General features: G+C 39.7%; 1 protein-coding gene across 6 annotated transcripts in view; it reads left to right on the top strand.

Annotated features, from left to right (window-relative positions):
• foxp2 (forkhead box P2) overlaps positions 1-18088 on the top strand; it is a 762934-nt gene that overhangs the window by 145463 nt on the left and 599383 nt on the right. For 3 of the 6 annotated variants that reach the window (XM_063057875.1, XM_063057868.1, XM_063057876.1), the window contains exon 2: positions 5885-5923. The exons of the other annotated variants lie outside the window; for them this stretch is intronic. The gene's annotated coding sequence lies outside the window, so the exon portion shown is untranslated. The remainder of the gene's footprint in view (positions 1-5884; positions 5924-18088) is intronic. 6 annotated transcript variants of the gene reach the window in all.

Genomic DNA, 18088 nt, shown 5'->3' with positions numbered 1-18088 from the left:
ATTCTGTGTAAATTTATTCACTGTACCTCAGTGCAGTGACAACAATAAACCAATTTACCAATGAACCTGACGTGAATTATCTTGAAGGAGAGAAGATAATTGATTGTGGAACGTGCCAGAAGTTTAATAGAATGATGGGTTAATAGAGGTCATTGGAGGGCTACTTACATTATGGAATAAATGGCAGTTGATCCACAGCATAAGACATAGGGGCAGAATTGGGCCATTCCACCCATCGAGTATGTTCCAACATTCCATCATGGCTGATTTATTATCTCTTGCAACCACATTATCCTACCTTCCTTCTGTAACCTTTGACACCCTGACGAATTAAGAACTTCTCAACTTCTGCTTTAAATATACTCAATGACTTGGCCTCCACAGCCGCCTGTGTCAATAAATTCTGCAGATTCACTACCCTCTGGTTGAAAAAAATTCCTCCTCATCTCTCTTCCAAATGGACATCCATCTCCTCTGAGGCTGTGCCCTCTGGTCCTGGATTCACCCATTATAGGAAACATCCTACCCACATCCACTCTATCCAGACCTTTCAATATTTGATAGATTTCAATGAGCTCTACCCTCATTCTTCTAAACTCCAGTGAGCACAGGCCCAGATCCAGCAAATGCTTATCATACGTTAATCCTTTCATTCCTGGAATCATTCTTGTGAATCTCCTCTGGACCCTCTCCAATGCTAGCATATCTTTTAAATAAGGGGTTTAAAACTGCTCATAATACTCCAAGTGTGGTCTGACCAATACCTTATAAAGCTTCAGCATTATATCCTTGCTCTTATATTCTAGGCCTCTTGAAATAAATGCAAACATTGCATTTGCCTTCTTCACAGCCAACTCAACTTGCATGCTAACCTTTAGGGAATTCTGCACAGACACTTCCAAGTTCCTTTGCACCTCTGATTTCTGAAGTAGTCTTTGCCTTTTTTTATTCCACCGAAGTGCATGACCATACATTTCCCCTTACTAGGTTCCATCTGCCACTTACCTGCCCATCTCCCAATCTGTTGAAGTCCTTTTGAAGTCTCCCTGCTTCTTCAACACTATCTGCTCCTCCATCTATCTTCATATCTGCTGCAAACCAGGCCACAAAGCCAGCAATTGTGTCAGCCAAATCATTGACATGTTACCTGAAAAGAAGCAGTCCCAACATAGACCCTGTGGAACCGGCGGCTAAACAGAAAAGGCTCCCGTTATTCTACTCTTTGCCTATGGCCAGTCAACCAATCTTCTGTCCATGCTAGTATCTTTCCTGTAATACTATGGGCTTTTATCATGTTAAGCAGCCTCATTTGCAGCACTTTGTCAAAGGCCTTATGAAAAGCAACATCCACTGACTTTCATTTGTCTATCTTGCTTGTAATTTTCTCAGAATTCTGACAGATTTGTTAAGTAAGATTTCCTCTTAAGGAAACCATGCTGACTTTGGCCTATTTTATCATTTGCTTCCAAGTACCCCGAAACCTCATTCTTTGTAATCGACTCCAACATCTTCCCAACCACTAAAGTCAGGCTAACTTGTCTATAATTTCCTTTCCTCTGCCTCCCTCCTCTTTTAAAGAGTGGAGTGACAGGTGCAATTTTCCAGTCCTTCAGAACCATGCTAGAATCTGATGATTCTTGAAAGATCATTACTAATGCCTCCATAATCTCTTCAGCTACCTCTTTCAAAACCCTGGGGTGTAGTCCATCTGGCCCAGGTCATTTATCTACCTTCAGACTTTCAGCTTCCCAAGCACCTTCTCTTTAGTAATAGCACAGCAGTGAAGAATGACTTATTAAGTTCCTTGTCCCCAATTACTACTTCTCTCATGCCATTTTTTAGTGGTCTGACATTCACTCTTGTCTTTCTTTTACTCTTTTATACATTTGAAAAAAAAATTGCTTTCCTATTATTGGATAGCTTCCCTTCATATTTCAACTTTGCTCTCATGATGGCTTTTAGCTGCCTTCTGTTGGAATTTAAACATTTCCTAATTTTCTAACTTCTTACTAACTTTTTCTACATTGTATACCTTCCCGTGTGCTTTTGTGCTATCTTTGACTGTCCTTGCCAGTCACATTTGCCTCAGCATCCCTTTAGAATACTGCTTCTTAATTGGGATGTAACTGTCTTGAACATAACAAAGTGCCCTCAGAAACTCTAGCCTTTGTTTTTCTGCCATCATCCCTGCTAGTGTCTCCTTTCAATCAACTTTGGCCAGCTCCTCTGTCATGCTCTATAATTCCCTTTACTGCAATGTAATGCTGATACATCTGATTTTATCTTCTTCCTCTCAAACTGCAGGGTGAATTCTATCATATAGAAACATAGAAACATAGCAGGAGTAGGCCATTCAGCCCTTCGAGCCTGCACCGCCATTTATTATGATCATGGCTGATCATCCAACTCAGAACCCCGCTCCAGCCTTCCCTCCATACCCCCTGACCCCCGTAGCCACAAGGGCCATATCTAACTCCCTCTTAAATATAGCCAATGAACTGGCCTCAACTGTTTCCTGTGGCAAAGAATTCCACAGATTCACCACTCTCTGTGTGAAGAAGTTTTTCCTAACCTCGGTCCTAAAACGCTTCCCCTCTATCCTCAAACTGTGGCCCCTCGTTCTGGACTTCCAGTTATTATGAACAACTTTTCCTAAGGGTTCCTTTACCTTAAGCTCCCTATTCAAATTTGTTTCATTACACAACACCTAATCCAGAATTGCCTTTCTCTTCCACAGCCTGTTCTGAAAAGCCATTTCATTGAAACATAGAAAACCTACAGCACAATACAGGCCCTTTGGCCCACAAAGCTGTGCCAAACATGTCCTTACATTAGAACTATCTAGGCTTACCCATAGCCCTCTATTTTTCTAAGCTCCATGTATCCATCGAGGAGTCTCTTAAAAGACCCTATTGTTTCCGTCTCCACCACCACTGCCAGCAGCCCATTCCACGCACTCACCACACTCTGAGTAAAAAACTTATCTCCGACATCTCCTCTGTACCTACTTCCAAGCACCTTAAAACTATGCTCTCTTGTGCTAGCCTTTTTAGCCCTGGGAAAAAACCTCCCATTATCCACACGATCAATGCCTCTGATTATCTTATACACCTCTATTAGGTCACCTCTCATTCTCCATCGCTCCAAGGAGAAAAGGCTGAGTTCACTCAACCTGTTCTCATAAGGCACGCTCCCCAATCCAAGCAACATCCTTGTAAATCTCCTCTGCACCCTTTCTATAGTTTCCACATCCTTCCTGTAGTGAGGCGACCAGAAATGAGCACAATACTCCAAGTGGGGTCTGATCTGGGTCCTATGTAGCTGCAACACAACCTCTTGGCTCTTAAACTCAGTCCCACGATTGATGAAGGCCAATGCTTGATATGCTTTCTTAATTTCATAGGCATTCTACAAATTCCCTCTCTTGGGATATAGCTCTGACCTGGTTTTTCCAATCTACCTGCATGTTGAAATCCCCCATTATGATTGTAAAATTGCCCGTTTAAAATGGCGTTTCTATCTCCTGTCGTAATTTGTATCCCTCATCCTGGCTACTGTTTGGAGGCCTGTATATAACTCCCATCAGGGTCTTTTCACTCAGGCAGTTTCTTAGTTCTATGCACAAGGATTCACCATTTTCTGATCCTATGTCAAGCCCTTTCTGAAGATTTGATTTCAGTTTTTACCATCAAACCTATCCCATCCTCTCTGCCTACTTGCCTGTCCTTTTGATACAATATGTATCCTTGGATGTTTAGCTCCCAATTATGATCTTCTTTTAGTCATGACTCAGTGATGCTCACAATGCCATACCTGCCATTCTCTAATTGCGCTACAACATAATCTACCTTATTCCATATACTGTGTGCATTCAAATATAACACCTTCAGTCCTGTATTCATCACCCGTTTGATTTTTCCCCTATGTTATACTTCAGCTTATTCCACTGACTACAATTTTGCCCTATCATCTGCCTGTCCTTCCTCACAGTCTCACTACACACTGCATCTACTGTATACCAACCACCCCCTCCTCAGCCCTATCATTCTGGTTCCCATCTCACTGCCAAATTAGTTAAAACCCTCCCCACCAAACCACAAGGACATTCAACCCACTCGGGATCAGGTGTAACCCATCCTTTTTGTACATGCCACAGCTTCCCCAAAAGAAATCCCTATGATCCAGGAATCAGAACACCCTGCCCTCTGCACCAATTCCTCAGCCATGCATTCATCTGCAAAATCATCCTTTTTTATCCCTCTCTGGCATGGCACAGGCATCAATCCAGAGATTTGTACCTGGAGGTCCTGCTTTTCAGATTTCTACCTATCCCTATATTTTCTCTTCCTGACCTTCTTCCATTTCCTACCTATGTCATTGGTACCAATATGTGCCATGACGTCTGGATGCTCAGCCCCCCACCCCGCCTTTAGAAGGCTGTGGTCCTGATCTGAGACCCTGGCACCTGGGAGGCAAAATACAATTCGAGAGTCTTTTTTTATGTCAACAGAGTCATTTGTCTGCTCCCCTAATAATGGAATCCTCTGTCACTTCTGCACTCCACTTCTCCCCCCTTCCCATCAGAGCCACAGAGCCAGACTCAGTACCTGAGACCCACTCACTGTGGCTTCTCCCAGGTAGTTTGTTCCTCCGCATCCAAAGTAATATACTTATTACTGAGTTCCATGTACCATCTGAATGAAAATATTCAAGAGGAAGAAATGCGACTTCATTAGCTGGTTTGTTATGGCTGAGGGGAATCCATTCTTTTAAGGATGACCTGGAAGACTGTAACAGGGAGAGGCACAGCATGTTCCAAAATTGCCTTGATGAGCTGCACCAGAAAGCAACGGATGATTGAATGGTGGAACGCATGAAGTGTGAACTTAACCCTTTAAATTGCTCCACTGTGCTTGAAATTTATATTTGAGAATAATATACATTTTAAACCACAGGATAGATTTTCTTTTCTTAATTTATTCCCAGATTGGAAAGATTCATGCAATTTAGAGAATTAAGTGCAAATTACTCTATTGGAAGGATTGCAGGGTGTCAAACCTTTCCATGGAAATCTATGAAATGTACTTACAATGATCACAAAATTGTCAATCTATCCTTTCATATAATTGATTTAATCTAAAACAAACATAACAGATTTAAGACATTATCAATATGACCATTATTGATTGTGTTTTCTACAACCTAGCACACACATAATAATGATTGATCAACATTACTGGAGTTCTAATAGTATAAAGTACAGATTGCTGTAAAAGAGAAATACCGGCTTTTTTCAGATTTTACAATCCAGAGATTATAGTCAAGTAGATAAAATTATTTGCAACAATGTATCTTGAAGGTGAGTTTTATTTGCTTTTTATCATCTCCATCAGAAATTTAATCTGATGTTAGGAATATTAGATATTTCTTTGTTATTTTTCATTTTAAATTAAAAAAAACACATCCAAATAAATGTTTTTTTCATGGCAGCATTTTACAGCTGAGTTGTACCTTGGATATATCACCTATGTGTGGATAAGTCACTTCTGTCGTCTTGAGCAATGTGCAGTTTGTAACTTGCAGTACAAATTTGAATGAGATTGCATGATATTCACAGTATTATTTGAAGCTGTTGAGGACCATTGTCAGGGAACCCCAGATCTCATTACTGTTTCTTTTCAACTGACAAGTAGCTGTTTTCAAGTGGCTTTGCACAATGCAAGAAGTGAGTGTGCCAAAGGGAACCCAGTAGGTTTTGTCACATGCAGTGTGATTGCTTTAGATGTGTCAGTTATTTCACTGTATGCATATATAAGAACACAATAAAAATATGTTTAAAACTTTGCTTTTGTAATTGGCTACATTACTAACATTTTCTTTACAGGCCCATTAAAGGATATTGCTCTGGGACACTAGTGGTGAGGTAAGTTGCCTTTACATACTGTCTAAAATAAAATGCAGTACCCAATATTTTCACAACTGCAATGAAATAGATCTGTATTTTTTAAATATCCCTTGTTCATTCTTTTATATTTATGTAATCAATATTGTTATGTGAGCATTTATTATTCTATGTTTGCTTTTGCAACCTCAGTTGAATGTAATATTCACGAGTTTATGCCAGGTGAAAACATTATTTATAAATTCAGACAGAATATACAAAACATGCTGTTCAGTTACATTTCAACAACCAATATAAATCATTTACATCATTGTCTCTAGAGAATTTGCTTTTTAACATTATTTCAAATTAATAATGTAGAGATGGTCATCCCATCCTAATATTTGAAACTCTTACTTAGGAATATCGAAATAGCAGATCCAAATTAAAGGAGCATGGAACTGATACAGTCTTACAGATCAAAATATTCAACAGCAGTTTGGAAATTGTCACCTAACCCTAACAGTAGTGCACTCTGCTGTGATCTTGAGGCCCACCTGGAACGGCTCTTTTTTTTTGAAGTAAGATGAACATTTAAATACAAGCCATGTTGAAGTCATAACACCTGAAATAATGGGCAACAATATTAAAGAAGTGAAATTATTTATTTATCTCAGCTGCAATCTATTGAGGTAAAAATTAAAGGACCTAGCACATTTCGATATTGCAAATACATTAGCTTTACGTATTGATGTTTTCACAATTCAAAGTACATTTATTATCAAAGTATTTATGCCATATACAACTCAGAGATTCATCTTCCTGCAGACAGCCATGAAATAAATATGTACTGTAGAACCCATTCAAAGAAAGCATTAAGCACCCAACACAAAAAAAAGAACACATTGTGCAATTGGGAAATGTGAGCCAGTAACACATAGAATATTAAACATCAAACCACAGGTTCTTTGAAACAGTCTAGGAACGTTCAGTTGAGTTCAATTTAGCAATGTGTCACTTATTGACTGTAGGCTGCAGAGTCAGTCCGCCCCGATCAAAATCGCGCGAAGTAGCAATATAAAAAGGAGAAAACAGAAAAGTATAGTATGAACTACAGAGTCCTCTAAAAAAAAGAGTACAATCCACAAACTGCACCAATCAAACCTTGCCCAAGACCCAAAACTCCTGCAGCAGGGAGAGGGAGGCAATCCTGTTTCAATCTTGTTTGACACCTTAATTGGCAAGTTAGTCAAGAATTGGAGCCAATCATGAGTTCATGCTCCATCACTAGGCTGCATTCTCCATTCTCAAACATGCTGAATTCCCTTGGTGACAGCAAAAGCACCAGATTGCTCAGTTGGTCCAAAAACACTTGCTGAAAATGTAAATTGCAGGATCTATTGGCACACAGATTATTAGCAGAAGTATATTTAAAAGAAGGGAAAGAAGAAGGCAAAGAAGAAGTAGTTTTGTGAACTGTCTGCACAATGTTGCCGTTAGTCAAGTTGGTCGCTGGCGCCATCTTGTATTAAATGCAGCACATTGAACAGCATGAGTCACATTACGTATGAGAAATCAATGCGTTGCATTTTATTTTAGCAAGTCAGATGCGATGATGCTTCTGGTCAACAAATGAACAAATTTTATAACAGTTGAAAAAATGCCATTTAAAATATAATGGTGTTTATTTTCAACTTAACATCAGAGTCAAATGGCATGATGAATTGGTCAGCCATCATACAAATTTGTATTTTACTTTTGCACTTCTTCATTTTAAATGACTTGAAAGTCAATATGTCTGTGGCAAATGTTTGATTCATAATGCTTATCGTATGGCATACTGAAAGTATGCTACATCTAATGTTTTGGTAACAATGTTGGTGTTTGTTTTTTTAAAGTCAAAAATGTAATTTTTGTTAAATAAAGTCTGGATAAGTTAATCCAGGAACCATTGAAGCTGCTGTCATCATTCTGGCTTTACAATTTTATTGCTCCTGAAATGTTTATTTACTTATTATTTAAAACTGTCACAGAAATTTATGTATTAAACTTGAAATGAGATTAGAAAATGCTTGTCGTAGGCATTGTTTTGATAAAACAAGCAAACAGTATAGATTAACTAGCTCAAAACCATGTTATTTTAAGTGAATGAAACAAAAAAAAATGTCAATTGAGCAAGTTCCATTATCCAGTGACAGTAATTCCATAACCCAGAAGTTGTTCCTGTCTTGTATACAGATTTCAGTCTTGAGCTACCAGCTGAGAACCTGCAGGTAATTTGTTCACTTACATATCACAGCTGGAGTTACAACAAGCAAAGCTGTAAGCTCAGAGAAGCTTACTGTCAGACACAAGTCATGATGTTTTTCTCTATAATGGCTATGCAAGAATGATATAAGTTTGAACGTTATGTGTTCAGTTTTCGTGGATCATACATCAGGCTGAATGAAAACATATTTCTTCAATAATATCTTGAAAGTCCTTAGACATTGGTAAAAAGCTATAACATAAATGCCTGTGGAATTACGAGGACCAGTTGTGCAACTCTTTTCAGGTTTATTTTTGATACTAACTTGGGTGTTTTTCTGATAAGTAGTATTCCAAAATTCCAATGTACAATATGACATGGAAAATTTTGTAAAATCGGGACAAAATCATTGTAAAAAATTAATAATTTTGTCAATGCAGTGGGTCCTCTGTACAGTTAGCATGTATGGGGAATTGGCTGTTTGTTGTTGGGTAATAGTACTGGCACTACAATTGGGCCTCATACACCAGGTAACAGGAAAGAGAAATAGACAATTTCTATTTCTCATTCATTCGTCTTGGAAGTTGACTAGTAGTGTTCACATGCAGGTGTTGGGAAATAGCTAGGACAGGTTCTGTTATGATGTCTATGATCAATTGGCACTCTATCGAGCCCAATAACATATAGGAGCACAGCTGGAGCCTCCAGTACAGTAACATCATATGAGTCGGAGAAAATTAATGATTTAAATAACTCTCAGGGTGGTTCTCTCATATACTTGGGTATCTTGATTATCGGTAGTCAGGTAAAGTTGGCTAGTATAAATTAGTTCACACATGGATGTTCTATGGAGCATGTCATGTGGTTTGGTTAGTGATAAGATGACAATAATCACCACTGAAATATTTGAAAAAGAGGATCTTTCAGTCATTTGGATATTCCCACTTCTTCCTTAAAGCTAAGTACTGTGGAATGCATTATTTAAGGTTACTGATAATATTTCTGAGCAAGTACTTTTTGGGTGGCACTATTTTGTCCATGCACTAATACATAAAAGTAAAATTGAGCTGGAACTTACTGTGTTTACAGAACACTGTTGTTCATGCATCTAGAAAAAGTCATTACCCAACGGCCTTTGACCTTGTTTATGACCCAGCCATTCTGCTTTAGGTTTGCATTTGCTGACTAAATAGTGACTTGACTTAAGTTTTAATGTTTGTTTCATAGGCTGAATTCAGTTTGTTAATCATTTTCCTGAAGTCATTTGTCAGCTGAAGAAATAATAATTTGAGTAGTATTGCAAAATGTTAAGAGTTCCTGACAGAAATGTAGGAATTGGGATAATAAATAGGATATAGAGGGGAAAGGGTCAGGCAAAGAGATACACCAAGGGAAAAATAAACAAACTGACTTAGAGGTTTAAAGGTTTGGCAAGTTGAGGAATGCTTATTTGAGAAATGGAGGGAGGAGGGTGCAGAAGAGAAGAGAATGGACAGCAATGCTGGAGAATGAGACATATTTAGAGAATTTATTTGATACTTCAGCTTGTAATTCGTTAATGTATGCATGTGGTAATATTATTTGCCACTGTTAGATTTTTGTGTGCGAGAGAGTTTGGGGTTTGATGTTATTGTTGCATTTTTTTGCACGGGAGGGGCTTGGGGGTTTGGGGTTTGGTGTTTTAACTGCCATGTCCTGGTAGATGATCTGTTAGTTTTTGTGCAAGGAGGGGTTGGGGGGTTTGCGAGTTTTGTTTCTTTTCTTTTTCATGTAGGAAGGTGAGGGATTGATGTCTTTTCTTCCAATGACTCCCATGTTTTTTTCTGTATTTCACGGCTATTTGGAGAAGACAAATTTCAGAGTTGTATCCTGCGCTCATACCTTGATAATAAATATAACCTTTAAACCTGTGAACCTTTGCATTTTGCTTCTGAGTCTGCAATCTATGAAAATTGTACAGTATGACTGGCTAAATTTTTCTGTTTTTCATGTATCATTTTAACTGAGAATGAACAAAATAACAGCATAATAATAGAAGTAATGTTCAGTACCTGCCAGCCCTGAAGATAGAAAGCCTCATCTCATTTAAATATTTTCTGTATGAGCAATTAAAAGAGCTATAACTTGCAGGCATGTGGACCAGTTAGGAAATGTGGTCATTCCAAGCAATCTGCACTTAGTTGGGATGGCCACAATGGGCCAAATTGTCTAATCTTTCTACGCCATGGTAGCCAATGAATAATGATTCCTTCCAAACTTATTTTTCAGCTTTATGTCTATAGCCCTGTAGATTAGTGCTACAAGTGTTCATCCAAGTATGTCTAGATCTAATGGGTTCCAGTCAATGCTTGCCTATTAGATGGTGTGATCCAGACCATGTGGGTAAGTAAAATCTTCCCAAAATTTCCCCTCAAATACTTATATTAGTTAGTGTAATCTACAACTATTGATTGTTTGCACTCTGTTGAAGTTCCTCATAATTTTATCACTCATGTGCTTCAGCTATCCTGCAGAGGGTGCCACACTGAAAAAAATAGTATTTTTGAGGCAATATCTGCTGACAATCAAGTAAAAACATGTGGATACCTTTCTTAAGCATTGATGTTTTGCAAAATCCAGCAAATCCCTTCCAAACTCAGTGAAAGAAAAATCAATTGAAGTACAAGGCAGGCCAAAAATTAATACAATAGGATACTAGAAAGGGTGGCTGCACCTCAAAGTATAAAAATCATCAGATTCAGTTGGGATACATCCTTGTTTTCTGTAAGTAGTAAAGGTAGGAATTAGGAAGATAAAGGAAATTGCCTTCCATTATAACGAGTGAAGGTCGACCGATGGAGAACTGCAACTGTTATAATTTTGATTAAAAATAATGCAAGGATATCTTGTATGTATATTATTTCGACATGTAAATCTTCAAAAAAAGTTATTCATGACAAACTATGAAGTCTGTTGGTTAAGTTAGAAGCAACACATAGATTTGTTAAAGATAAATCACATTTAATTAGTTAATTGAATTTTCTGATGTGATATCTGAGACGGTTGAAAGGGGCATTGTGGTTTATATTGTCCTTATGGCCCTAAAAATATATGGTGAAGTGCCAATTGGCTTCTCAACAAAATTCAAGTCCGTGGAGTAAAGCAGGCATTTGTAATGAAGAACATGGGTTAAGAATAAGAAAGGAAGAGTTGTTCTTTACAGTAGAAGCTTCTAGCAGTGCTCCCCGATTAGCATGTTGAATACTAGTTGATAGGGGGTGGCATGATGATGTAACCCACACTCTGTAACGAGTTTGTATGTTCTCCCTGTGACTGCATGGGTTTCGTACAGGTGTTCCGGTTTCCTCCCACATTCCAAGGGCATGCAGGTTAGGATAACTAAGTTGTAGATGTGCAGTCTTGGCAATGCAAGTATGTAACACCTGTGGACTGACCCCAGGACATGTTCAGACTGTGTTGGTTGTTGATGCAAATATTGCATTTCACTGCATGTTTTGATGTTTCGATGCAACAGTGACAAGTAAAGTTAATCTATCTATCTTAATAATGAATTGGGTTTAAGTGTGCAAGGCATGCTTTTAACACTTGTAATTGATACAGAAGTTGAAGTATAGATAACTGTGAGGATGAAAATGATCGGTCTTCAGTGGAGCACAGGAAACTGGTGCAGTGTTTAGTCACACCGCATGAAAGTAATTCAGAGATGTACATAGAGATGCACTTTAACAAGAATAGCAAAGTAAAGTAACCAAATTTTACCAACTCTACTATATATTAAAGGGATTGGACTTAAAATTTATACTAAGACGAATGAGCAGAAACGAGATAGTTTTACTGAAATTACCTGTTGTTCCTTCTACATATACTAATTATTAGGTTTTGTAACTCCTAAATATAAAATTTTCCTTTAGTTTTCTAATCTTTTTAACACTGTCTTGAGATTTTGGAGATGTTCCTTGTCATCGTCATTGATAACAATGATGTCATCCATATAACACTGAGTGCCTGGACAGTTTTACAGCACCTGGTCCATAGCTTTCTGCCAGAGTGCAGGTATAGATGCTACTCCAAAAATAAGCCTATTATTGCGATAAAACCCTTTATGAGCAACACTTTGAGTCTTTTTCCACCTCCATCTATAGGTAGGTCTCAGTTAAGTATTTCTTTCCAGAACAATTTGCAAAGATACCCTCTATCCTGGGCAGAGGGTATTAATCTACTTCCAGTACTGGGTGGATGATGACGTTAAATTCACTGCAGGTCCTGACAGACCCATTCTTCTTCACTACTGGGACCACTGGTGTTGCCCATGGGCTGCACTCATCCTCGGAAAGAATTTCTTCAGCTTCCATGTGATTTAGCTCACTGGCTACATTATCAGGGATTGTATAAGGAACCAGATGGGCTTTGTAAAACTTTGGTGTGGCATTTTCATTTAACACTGTTTACCCTTGATATGTTTGAGTTTTCCAATGCCATCCTTAAACACTGTTGTGGCCTCATCAAGCAACTTCCTTAATTTACTTTCAGTTGTCTGTATTGCAGGACATGTGGCATGCAAATGGTGGATAGAGTACCAATCGAGTTCTAGTTGTTTCAATCATGACCCCACAATTCTGGCCCTCAGTTTAGTATCTTTAAAATGCCATTCAAATTTATTTTGTATAATAACTGAAATAGTCAAGCCAGTGTCTTCTTCCATTTCAATTAGTTTGCCTTTCACTTTAGGTGTATTGCTTAGCTGTTGTTAGTTTTCATTTTGTACATCTCAAGGCTACCCAGTCATATGTAACTCTCAATCATGATCAGAATTTTCATCAACAGCATGCAGATTAGTGCTGTTTTTGAAACTGCAACTTGACTTTTTATCTTTTTCTTTTCTTTGCTGTCCAGTTGCTTTTCTCTGCCCGATACACTCTTTGTATGTGTCCTACTTTGTTGCATTTTCTGCAAATTTAAGCAGTAAACCTGCATTGGTCTGGTGTATGCCACAAAGTTAACACAATTTGCTCAGCCAGGCAGGTTTCTGTTTAGACATTGCAATTTTGTTCATGCTCACTTTTATTCCTGATTGCAACTCAATTGCTTCTCTGCTTCAAACACAAGAAAATCTGCAAATGCTGGAAATTCAAGCAACACACACAAAATGCTGATGAACGCAGCAGGCCAGGCAGCATCTATAGGAAGAAGTACAGTCGACATTTCAGGTCGAAACCCTTCATCAGGACTAACAGGAAAAAGAGATAGTAAGAGATTTGAAAGTGGGAGGGGGAGGGGGAGACTCGGAATGATAGGAGAAGACAGGAGGGGGAGGGATGAAGCCAAGAGCTGGAAAGTTGATCGGAAAAAAGGATACAAGGCTGGAGAAGGGGGAGTATCATAGGACAGAATGTCTTGGAAGAAAGAAAGGGGGAGGGGAGTACCAGAGGAAGATGGAGAACAGGCAAGGAGTTATTGTGAGAGGGAAAGAGAGGAAAAAAAATTAGGGATGGGGTAAGAAGGGGAGGAGGGGCATTAATGGAAGTTAGAGAAATCAGTGTTCATGCCATCAGGTTGGAGGCTACCCAGATGGAACATAAGGTATTATTCCTCCAACCTGAGTGTGGCTTCATCTCGACAGTAGAGGAGGCCGTGGATTGACATATCGGAATGGAAATGAAAGGTGAAATTAAAATGTGTGGCCACAGGGAGATGCTGCTTCCTCTGGCGGACAGAGCATAGGTTTTCAGCGAAGCGGTCTCCCAGTCTGTGTCGGGTCTCACCAGTATTTAGAAGGCCACACCGGGAGCACTGGACACAGTATATCACACCAGCAGACTCACAGGTGAAGTGTCGCCTCAGTTGGAAGGACTGTCTAGGGCCCTGAATGGTGGTGAGGGAGGAAGTGTAAGGGTAGGTGTAGCACTTGTTCTGCTTACAAGGATAAGTGCCAGGAGGGAGATCGGTGGGAAGGGATGGGGGAGACGAATGAACAAGGGAGTCGTGTAGGGTGCGATCCCTGCGGAAAGCGGGGGGCGGGAGGGAAAGATGTGCTTAGTGGTGGGATCCTATTGGAGATGGCGGAGGTTATGGAGAATTATATGTTGAACACGGAGGCTGGTGGGGTGGTAGGTGAGGACAAGAGGAACCCTATTCTTAGTGAGGTGGCTTCTCTGTCTGTTGTTTCTACTGATGCAGTGATTTTAACTACCCTTTTAAATTTAAGTTGTGCTTCAGTTAGGAGATATTTTTGAATCCATTCTTGTCAGATTCCACAAACTCAACGATCTGTCAGTGCACTATTGAGCTAATCACTGAACTGACAGTGCTCGGACGAGTTCGTCAATTCTGCCACACAAGCTGAAATGGACTCCCCTTTCTTATGATTACGCTTATGAAATCTAAAGCATCCTGCAATCAACAATCGTTTCAGTTCTAAATGTTTCCATATTATGTTTCACGCTATCAGCTGAACTCACACTATTAACATGACACTATTGATACACTGTAGATTTATCAGAATTACAAATCTCTAATCTACTTTTAAATAACTAAAACTATTCTCCTCTCAGATGCATTGTTTGGCTTATAGTTGCGGTATACTGTAAGAAAGTTCCTTCTTGAGTTGACTCATTAGACCCATTCCTCTTTCAATTATGGTTCAAATTGTCATCAATCACAACAGTACTAATGTTCCCACTTCCCGCTCTTTATTCTCATCATTCTTGGAAGTATGTATATAATCATTTGCATGGTTACTTCCTGATTGGCCAGTCAAGTAGTGCTCTCTGGTTCTGGGTGCACCTTCTCTAACATGTTTATTGTTGTTATGCATGCCTAGAATGTTACCTCCAGTGTGAAAAGTTGTGTCTTTGATTCAGGAGCTCACTGTTACCTGTAGACTCTTCCTTGGTGTATTGTAACCTGTCCTCCAAGCAGATTCGACAGTCTTTTTCAGTTGTACTTTTAACCTCAAGTGTTTTATTTTATTCATTTGGCCGTTTGTATCAAAAAAGATCATTTCATAAAAGAAGAGGTACAATTCATAAGGGGCTCAAGAAAAAAAGATGCCATGGATTTTATGTGTTTAAGTTTTTGAAAGCAGCTGGAATTGTTTGGTAAGCAGTTTAAAAGCGAAGGATTGTAGACCTTAGAAATAAAAGACTAGCGTACAAAAGCAACAGGCCAGGCAGCATCTCTAGGAAGAGGTGCAGTCGACGTTTCAGGCTGAGACCCTTCGTCAGGACTAACTGAAGGAAGAGTGAGTAAGGGATTTGAAAGTTGGAGGGGGAGGGGGAGATCCAAAATGATAGGAGAAGACAGGAGGGGGAGGGATGGAGCCAAGAGCTGGACAGGTGATAGGCAAAAGAGGATACGAGAGGATCATGGGACAGGAGGTCCGGGAAGAAAGACAAAGTGGGGGGGACCCAGAGGATGGGCAAGGGGTATATTCAGAGGGACAGAAGGAGAAAAAGGAGAGAAAGAATGTGTGTATAAAAATAAGTACCAGATGGGGTACGAGGGGGAGGTGGGGCATTAGCGGAAGTTAGAGAAGTCGATGTTCATGCCATCAGGTTGGAGGTTACCCAGACGGAATACAAGGTGTTGTTCCTCCAACCTGAGTGTGGCTTCATCTACCCCATCTGTTACTTATTTTCATACACACATTCTTTTTCTCACTCTCCTTTTTCTCCCTCTGTCCCTCTGAATATACCCCTTGCCCATCCTCTGGGGTCCCCCCCCCCCCTTGTCTTTCTTCCCAGACCTCCTGTCCCATGATTCTCTCGTATCCCTTTTGCCTATCACCTGTCCAGCTCTTGGCTCCATCCCTCCCCCTCCAACTTTCAAATCCCTTACTCACTCTTCCTTCAGTTAGTCCTGACGAAGGGCCTCGGCCTGAAACGCCGACTGCACCTCTTCCTAGAGATGCTGCCTGGCCTGCTGCGTTCACCAGCAACTTTTATGTGTGTTGCTTGAATTTCCAGCATCTGCAGAATTCCTGTTGTGTACAAAAGCAAGTTCAAGTTCTGCAAAGTACAGATTGAACCAGAATTGGAGTATAGGGCCCAAATCTGGGCAGCACACTGAGAATAGTGAGCACACTGACTAACAAGATAAAATCCGATGGTGTTACAGGAAAGATACTGGCATGGATAGAGGAACGGCTGACAGGCAGGAGACAGTGAGTGGGAATAAAAAGGGCCTTTTCTGGTTGCCTGCTGGTGACTAGTGGTGTTCCTCAGGGGTCAGTATTGGGAACACTACTTTTCACACTGTTTGTCAATGATTTGAATAATGAAATTGGTGGCTTTGTGGCAAAGTTTGCAGATAATATGAAGATAGGTGGAAGGGTAGGTAGTGCTAAGGAAGCAATGCGATTGCAGCAGGACTGACAAATTGGAAGAATGGGCAGAAAAAAGTGGCAGATGGAATACAGTGTTGGGAAATGTATGATAATGCATTTTGATAAAAGGAACAATAGGGCAGTCTGTTATCTAAATGGGGAGAAAGTTCAAACATCAGAGCTGCAGAAGAACTTTGGAGTCCTTATGCAAGACTCCGAGAAGGTTAATTTACAGGCTGAGTCTGTGGTAAAGAAGGCAAATGCAATGATGACATTTATTTCAAGGGGAATTAGAATACGGAAGCAAGGAGATAATTGTGAGGCTTTATAAGTCACTACTCAGGCCACTCTTAGAGTATTGTCAACAGTTTTGGACCCAATATCTCAGAAAGGATGTGTTGTCATTGGAGAGAGTCCAGAGGTGGTTCATGAGGATTATACTGGGAATGAAGGGGTTAACATATGAGGAGTGTTTGGCAGCTTTGGGCCTGTACTCACTGGAATTTAGAGGAACGTGGGGGATCTCATTGTAACCTACCAAATGTTGAAAAGACTAGATAGGGTGGATGTGGAGAGGGTGTTTCCTGTGGTGGAGATATACAGAACTAGAGGGCACAGCCTCAAAATTAGAACAGAGCTAAGGAGGACTTTTTTTCAGCCAGAGAGTAGTAAATCTGGGGATTGCTCTGCCACAGACTGTGGTGGAGGCCATGTCCGTGGGTAATATTTAAGGTGGACGTTGATCGTTTCCTGATCGGTCAGGGCATCAAAGGATACGGCGAGAAGGCAGGTGTATGGGGTTGAGTGGGAACCGGGATCAGCCATGATGGAATGGAGGAGCAGACGTGATGGACTGAATAGCCTAATTCAGCTCCTATGTCTTATGGTCTTAATAATCTGCAAACTTTGGAAAGGATGCAGAAAATATTTATGAGACAAGCTGTAGGTGTGCAGGACATTCACCCCACTGGATAAACTGGAGAACGTAGAGAAAGTTCAGACGAGATTTTAATTCCCCAGTAGGCTAGAGAAAGAAAACAAAAATAAACTGCTCCTCTGGGTGGAAGAGTCATGGACCAGAGGATGCAAATTTGAGGGGATTGGCAAGAGAACCAAAGGACACAAGGGAATACTTTCTCATGCAATGAACAGTTAAAATCTGGAATGCTCTTTTTCATAGGGCGATGGATGTAAGTCATTCCTGGATTTCAGAAAAGATTTGGATACTTGAAGGGAAAATATTTGTAAGGCTGTGAGGAAAGTGTCAAGAAATAAAACTAACTTAAACAGCTCCAAAGGAATGGCATACAGATTCAAATAATTGAATGGGCCCTCTGTGCTATAATGATTCTGTGATTTAAAGGGATATTTCTTTAAATGAGAGCACTTTAGAAGATTATGCTGATAGGTGCTTTAATTTTCTTTCATACTTTGTTTAATTCCTGTGATTGAAGCAGTCTGGTCCTGCTTACTGTCAGTTGTTAATGCTGTTATCTTTTGTTATAATAATTTCTTTGCTCATGTCAACTTTAATGACTTTTAGTCTTTAATTCATTCTTAGTTCTTTGGAATGTCAGATGTATTACTCTCTTATTCTATAAAGAAAGTAATTATTTCATAAGACAGGAGAATATAA

This window comes from Mobula hypostoma, chromosome 9 (genome assembly GCF_963921235.1).
Source record: "Mobula hypostoma chromosome 9, sMobHyp1.1, whole genome shotgun sequence".
Classification (NCBI taxonomy): domain Eukaryota; kingdom Metazoa; phylum Chordata; class Chondrichthyes; order Myliobatiformes; family Myliobatidae; genus Mobula; species Mobula hypostoma.
Note: the sequence above shows the minus strand (reverse complement) of the source record. Positions and strands in the feature narration are given on the sequence as shown.